The sequence below is a fragment of the Pogona vitticeps genome, chromosome 9 (genome assembly GCF_051106095.1).
Source record: "Pogona vitticeps strain Pit_001003342236 chromosome 9, PviZW2.1, whole genome shotgun sequence".
In the NCBI taxonomy this organism is placed as follows: Eukaryota; Metazoa; Chordata; class Lepidosauria; order Squamata; family Agamidae; genus Pogona; species Pogona vitticeps.
In genome coordinates, this window is record NC_135791.1 from 21,564,897 (window position 1) to 21,572,437 (window position 7,541).

General features: G+C 45.4%; 1 protein-coding gene across 3 annotated transcripts in view; it reads right to left on the reverse strand.

The window, feature by feature from the left end:
* The window catches only part of PHLDB3 (pleckstrin homology like domain family B member 3), a 38,934-nt gene extending 34,819 nt beyond the window's left edge, over positions 1 to 4,115 (reverse strand). Inside the window, exons 1-2 of one of the 3 annotated variants that reach the window (XM_020812807.3) lie at positions 3,998 to 4,109; positions 3,598 to 3,692 (exon numbers count right to left, since the gene is read on the reverse strand). The gene's annotated coding sequence lies outside the window, so the exon portion shown is untranslated. Of the gene's footprint in view, positions 1 to 3,597; positions 3,889 to 3,997 lie in introns of those variants that run through there. The other 2 variants (XM_020812808.3, XM_020812811.3) reach the window with 2 other exon arrangements.
* Between the last annotated feature and the right edge of the window lie 3,426 nt (positions 4,116 to 7,541).

The following is a 7,541-nucleotide window of genomic DNA, read 5'->3' on the forward strand; positions in this document are numbered from 1 at the left end:
CAACACAGTGCTTTTATGAATGGGTTTCCCCATCGTTCAAAATATGTATACCTTTGCATGTGAATGACTCTGGTTTTCTGAATTGTAAAACCTTGATTTTTAGGTGAGGCATAGAGACGTCACTGCCAGGAGAATCTGAAGTAGGTATTCTTTTGAGGTAGAGAGAAGAATGAATATTTTTTTAAAAAGATAGCACCTATCAGCCATGGATTTATAAGCAAAATCAAAGAGTTAGTCAAGACCTGTAACATCACCACCACCACCACCACCACCACCACCACCAACACCAACACCAACAACAACAACAACAACAACAACAACAACAACAACTGCGGAGCTGGAAGAAGCCCTATGGATCATCAAGTCCAGCCCTGTCAAGAAGGCACAGTGGGGAATCGAACTCACGACAGATGCCTAACCACTGAGCCTATCCAGCACTTCTAATCTATGTTCAGAACTGGGTAACTCTGAGCCTTCAGAATTTCTGCCCCGCAGCCTCCCAAGGCTGTAGCTAGTATAGCCAGAGGTGAAGTCAGATGGAGAATTATGGTCTGGAAAATACACGGAAGGTTATAGAAATCCACCCCCATCTAGTCCAGCTTTCTGCTGTTGAACCACCACTGATAGGCCTTGGAAAAGGTTGTCGTTTTGGAATACAAATGCCATCTGCACATCCACAGCAGGTAGGGGGATTCTGGGAGCTGTAGTCCAAAAAAAAATCTCCCTTGCCCGGATCGGATCTTTAACTGGTAGGGCTGCCTGAGAAATTAAGTGGCCATGCAGGGGAAGAGAGCAAGATTCTGTGCGTTTTCCACGTTTTGGTTCTTCATTAAGCGTCCTGCAAATCCAGAAAAAGAAAGAAAGCCACCATCCCTCTGAGGCAGTCCACAACTGAACAGCTTGTATCACGTGAATAAATATTAACCATTACGGACCACCAAGTCAGTTCTGACTTACGACAACCTTCTTTTTTAAAAGAGTTTTCCAGGGAGAGAATACTCAGAAATGGTTTACTGTTCCTATCTTTTGGGGGCCTCCTAGGACGGTGCAGCTTGCCCGAGGCTTCGTAGGCTGGCTCTGCTCATAAGAGGCACGCTGGGGACCGGATCTCAAAAATCTCGAGTTCCCCAGCCGGATACCTAAACCACTGAGCTACCCAGCCAGCTCTTCCCAAAAGCGATTTCGACTTAACAGTTGTATCAGAAATAGTCAATGGTCTTTGCTAAACCTGCAGCCTAAATGAAACACAGACACCTTTTAGACTGTTGGATGTCACTGACTATGGAATTGACATACGGCAGTTGGAGGTCTCCCTCCATCTTCTACATCAGTGGTCTCCAACCTTGGGCCTCCAGATGTTCTTGGACTTCAACTCCCAGAAATCCTGGCCAGCAGAGGTGCTGGTGAAGGCTTCTGGGAGTTGTAGTCCAAGAACATCTGGAGGCCCAAGGTTGGAGACCACTGTTCTACATGATGCTCCAGCTAAAGGTTTCATAGTGAGAGACACAGATTTATGTGTCAATCACACACACAACTCAGCAGATGAGAAAGTGGGTAGATGGTGACTCTGGGCAAATCATGTGTGTACGCGGTACATGACATCAAGTTGTGTTCAATTTATGATGACCCCTAACAGGGTTTCCATGGTATATGAGATGTTCATGGAATGGTTTAACCTTGCTACCGCCAATGAGTTTCCATGACCAAGTGGGGATTTGAACACAGGCCTCTGGAGCCCCAGTGCTATGCCTTATTGGATCTCAATACTAGCAATGTCAAATCTTTTCATTTTAATTTTATGTATATTTGTTTCTCTGAAACAAATATACATAAAATATCTGAAATATTTAAAAAGAATTAAGCAAGTATTCTATTATAAGCAGTAAATAAAATAAGTACTAAAAACACATGTAAAGGCAACAGAGCACAACAATCCAGCTTGTGAGGCCTGGGTTCGAATGGCGACCTTTTGCAACCTGGTACGAAACTGGAAAAGGAAGAAAAGGTCGCCATTCAAACCCAGGCCTCACAAGCTGGATTGTTGTGCTCTGTTGCTTTTACATGTGTTTTTTTAGTACTGATTTTATTTACCATTTTTCATATAATACCTGCTTAATTCTTTTTAAATATTTGCACGCTTATATTTAGCTTTCACATACTGTCCTTTTAATGAGGTAAGCCACCTTGTGTCCTTTTAAGGAGAAAGGTATGGGGTAAAAATATTTTAAATGAAGACATTAAATAAATAGTCTGGGGGCTCCAACCCCCCCACCACAATGGCTCCCATGTGAGCAAAATGGTCTCTTAAAATTTAGCCTCACAGTGCTATCCCGAGGAGATGAAGGAAGGGTTTAATCTCCCCTCAGCCTTCAGAAAGAACTGGAAAGAAATCTAAATGTGAATTTCGTTGTATGGTATACTGTGTATATACTTACAATGACAATAAATTATTATTATTATTATTATTATTATTATTATTATTATTATTATTATTATTATTATTATTATTATTATTATTATTATTATTATTATTATTATTATTATTTTTAAATACTTTGCAAAAAAAAAGTTTTATGCAGAGTTTTTCCACAAACAGATGCCCAGGTGGGACACACACACACACACACACACACACACACACACACACACACTCCGTTGCTACACTTTTCGGACCGGTTTAGCAAACCATTCTGGCATCCCATAAACAAGCGATGGAAGGGAGCAACTTTGATGGCCTTTTTCCCCCGAAACCAGTTGAGCAAGAAAGAGGCAGAGAATGAAGCCCAGATCGAAGGCTTCCTTGAACACAAGCGGGGGAAAATGCACTTGGAGTGAGGCTCCAAATTCACTTCCTGATGGTGCAAGACCCGTGGTGACCTCCTCCTCTCTCTCTCTCTCGCTCTGTACCTGCCACCGCTTCTGTTCTTTTTCACCCTGCCAAACATCGCCTTGGCCCCACAAAAGGGGTGACGCACAAACAACAAGATCCCAGCTTTTCCCGGACATGCCCTCTTGTTCAGAAAAGTTCCTTTATTGGAAAGAACCCAAACCAGGCCTTGTTCAGCATGCAAATATAACTGTTTTCTAGCTTTGTTTTTAAATAAAGGATCTCTTGCTTACAAGCCTTAGCAACACTCTAAAGGTCCCTAAATCCCTGTGGAATTTCTCTGGATCATTTTAGCAAGCCACAAGGCTGGCTTTTAATTTCCCCCGCCCTTGGAGGTTTCTCCAAACCCTTTGCCTGCTGCAGTCTCTCTTCCCCCCCCACCCCCGGCTTTGGTGGACCTTTGGGAGTTTTTGGTTCAAATAATCGCATTTTAAAAAATAATTTCATTTCCGACAGTTCCATTTATCCATCACTTTAGATTCTGAGGAGGGGGGAGTCCATCTCAGATGCCTTGAAGCTCTCTGCCCCCCCCAACACCCACCACGCATGAAAGATGACCAAAACATCCCAACATGGATCATCCTGCACCCCCCCCCCAAATATTCTTGTCCTGTCTAGCCACCTGTCCTCCCACTGGGATGCGATGACAACCCCCCCAGACCAACAAAGACACCCCCACACACCGTTCCCTGAGAGTTCAAGGTCATCACCTCTAACGTGCACTTCCCAAGAAGATCTTCCAGGTTTTCTCCCTTCTGGCTTGGCGTGGCTGTCCAGTTGCTGACGTGCAAGTATACACCCGTGTCTTAACAAGTTGGGGTGGAGGGGGCAAAAATCTCCAGTCAGTCCCAGGAAAAACAGGCGTGGAGCGATCAATTTCAGAACCAACTCAAACCAACCTCTCCAGCAGATCCCACTTGCTCCCCTTTGGGATGTCACCGGGAGGATGATGATGATGATGTCCCCAGCACCCTTCTTGTTCCTTCTTGGCCCGATCTCCCTCCTCCTCCCTCTCCCCGCCCTCCTTCTGGGCTGTCGCCGGCGGTGTCCTGCCTCTCCCCCTCTTTCTTAGCTCAGCCTAAGCCGCGGTGATCGACAGCTGTCACTCACCTGGTGGAGGGATCGGCTTCTTAAGCGCTCGGGGCTTGCGGGGGGGGGGGAAAGACCTTCCCCGGCCGCCACCGACCGCCAGGCGCTTTTGGCTGGGCTCGCTCCGCTTCTGGTCCTGTTGTTTTTCCCCCTTTTGCCCGGTGTTCAAACAAGTTTTACAACCTTTGATTCTAGGGGAGGGGAAAATAAAATTTAAAAAAAATGCAAAGCCGCTGACATCAGAGCCTGAAAGCCGAGGGGGAAGAGCGTAAAGAAACTGGCACGGAAGGGGAACTCACGCTGGTTAGTCCCTAACTTTTTTTAAAAAAGGGAAACCAGGAAAATCCAAGCCCCCGATGATTTCATCATTAAGGGCTAAAAGGACACAGAAATCGAGAGAAATTTTTTTTTCCTGGACTACAACACCCAGGCTCCCCAGCTGTCAGGACCTTTAAGCCAGGCTGGCTTAGGTTATGAGTAGTCCAAAAGAGTAGTTTTCGAAGGTGCTGGAGGAAGAATCTGAGATGGTTCTTACTCCCTACCAGCAAAAAAAAAAAAAAAAAAAAGTTGGAGTAGCTGCTCCAAGTCAGCCTATTGGAATAAAAGCCTGGGGCAGGCAGGGATCCAACCGGTGAGGTTTCCTGGAGGAAGAGGACCTGGCTCAAGGGCAGAGTGCAGATGTTGGTGATGTTCAAGAGAAACTGGGAGTTAGCAGTGCTGGGAGACTTAAGGGTCCCAAGACTGCAACATTTTGAAGGACGTCTGGTGGTCCAGAGGTGGAGGCTGAAGGGACCAAAAAAGGGCTGAGGCTGTAGGAGGCGGTTTCCTCGGTAGGAAGTTTTCCTGCCCTCTTTTTCTCCTGACAGTTACATCTCGTAATGACTGAGACAGAAGGGTGGAAGGAGATATTTAGAGCCACTCCTTCTAGTGGAGAAACATGACCTCTAAACTCTGACTGGCTGCATTCCGAAGTGGTGAGGGAAATACACTCGGTGTGCGCTCAGAGAAACTTTGCCTCTTCAATATGATACTGCGCCATTAGGAAAAAGAAAGAAAGGGACTCTCCGGTTCTACCGTTGACCAGATTGTCAAATGACCAGTAAGCCCCAGCTTGCTCTCCTGCTGTGTTTTCTATAGTTGTTTAATTTGGAAACACTAGGACAGGAATCCTTTCAATATGGGGAGGGAAGGGATTGATTTCCGATATCTACAAGTCCAACAGTGGGCTGGCTAGCACAGGGGTTTAGGTATCTGGCTGTGGAGCCAGAGTTTGGGAGTTCGATTCCCCACTGGGCCTCCAGGGAGAAAAGCCAGCCTGGGTGGCCTTGGGCCAGCTGCACAGTCCCAGGACACCCCCCGGAAGAAGGGAACGGTCAACCATTTCTATTCTGTTCTCTACCTCGAAAACCCTGGAAAGGGTCACCATAAGTCAGAATTGACTTGATGGTACACAGTATATACATGCATCTGCTAAAGCACAGGAGTGGTCAAAAATAAACCAGATAGATAGATAGATAGATAGATAGATAGATAGATAGATAGAGAGAGAGAGAGAGAGAGAGAGAGAGAGAGAGAGAGAGAGACGGACGGACGGACGGACGGACGGACGGACGGACGGACGGACGGACGGACGGACGGACGGACATAGACAGACAGAAAGACAGACAGAAAGACAGACAGACAGACAGAGAGAGAGAGAGAGGGATGGATGGATGGATGGACGGACGGACGGACGGACGGACGGACGGACATAGACAGACAGAAAGACAGACAGAGAGAGAGAGAGAGAGAGAGAGAGAGAGAGGGACGGACGGACGGACGGACGGACGGACATAGACAGACAGACAGACAGACAGACAGACAGACAGACCGATAGACCGATAGATCGATAGATCGATAGATAGATCGATAGATAGATAGATAGATAGATAGATAGATAGATAGATAGATAGATAGATAGATAGATAGATAGATAGATAGATAGATAGATAGATAGATAGATAGATAGATAGATAGATAGATAGATAGATAGATAGATAGATAGAATTCCAGTCTCCTAATTCTCACCCCTTGCGGTCTTCCTCCCAATTTAAGAATCACCTACAGACCAATATACACTCAGTGATTCATACAGTCAAAACAGTACTGCCCACACATAAAAGAGCAACATACCCATTTTCTTGTTCTCTCTCTCCACTCCACACCCACAACTCTTTCATGCACAATAACACACAGCTCAGGAACAGTCCCATTTGATGTGGTCCTGATGATGCCACAACAAAGAGCAGGGTTTTTAATTTTAAAAAATGCAGCAAAATCGTGTGTATTAAAGCCTTTTTGGCCACTTCCATCTATGCTTGGTCTATGCGTGGAGGAATCTTTATATAGTACATAAGAAAGCCAGCATGGCGTCCTCCCTTTTTCCTAATATACTGGCATGATGTACAGCATTTTCTCAGGTTGTAAAGGGGCCCGTAGTTCAATCAAGAAGCCAAACAATGTGGCCCAAGAGATATTCCATACTCAGCCATAAAACTCACAGGGTGACCTCAGGCCAACTTGAGTTGTTTTCTCCTTGTTGTTGTGTGTCTTTGCCTCCCACTTAGGGTTACTCTGTAAAATGAGCAGTAGTTAGATGGCTCAGTGGTTTAGGTCAGAGGCTGCGAGTTCGATTCTCCACTGTGTCTCCTTGACAAGTGCTGGACTTGATGAATCACAGCGTCCCTCCTTACTCTACAGTCCTAAAATGATAATCCCAATCTCCAAAATCTTCAAAATCTGCTCAGCTCTTGTAAACTCCACTTTGTAGTTTCCTTTTAGGGAATTAATCCATCTCGTATTTGCACTTCCTCTTTTCCTGCAGCCTTCCACTTTTTCCAGCATTACTGCCTTTTCCAGAAAAATCTTGCCTTCTAATGAAGTCTCCGAAGTGGTACCGTTGTTATATTACAGGGTTTTTTAAATCTCTCAGCCTGACTAACCTCATAGGGTTGATGCGAAGGCATGGCCAACGGAGAAGGGCCAATATATACTCTCTTTGTGGAGAAAAGATGGGGCATCAAGGTAACACATAACTCATATTTTTAAACATATCCTCATGCAACCTATGTACGTCTTCCTGAATCCGGAGGGTTTGCATTTTGTTGACGATCAACATTGACCCGAAAGAAGCTACAGGAAACAGAGCAGTTGAGTCTCAAAACCAGAAACGTCAACTGGTTTCCTGAAGTTAGCTCCCCTTCCACCCATATCTGTCTTTATGCAACTCTTTACTGCCAGAAGCTGAATGGCCTGAAATAATGTTTGTTCTTCTTAAAGTTGGCACAAGAAAAAGGACTGGGCAGGTGTGGAGGGGGGGAAATGAAATCAAGGGGAAAGACAAAATCTCAAGGGGTCTGGATCCATAGATGATGTTACCAGCTGCAGGAGAGAGTGAGGGTTAGTGGTTAGAGTTGGCCGGCATGGCCAGAGTGCACGAAACCAGGTTGTCAGCTTATTTCTTCGAAACTTGAGAAGGAAGCAAAGTTTCGGCAGAAACAACAGAAGAGAGAGCATGAGGTCAGCA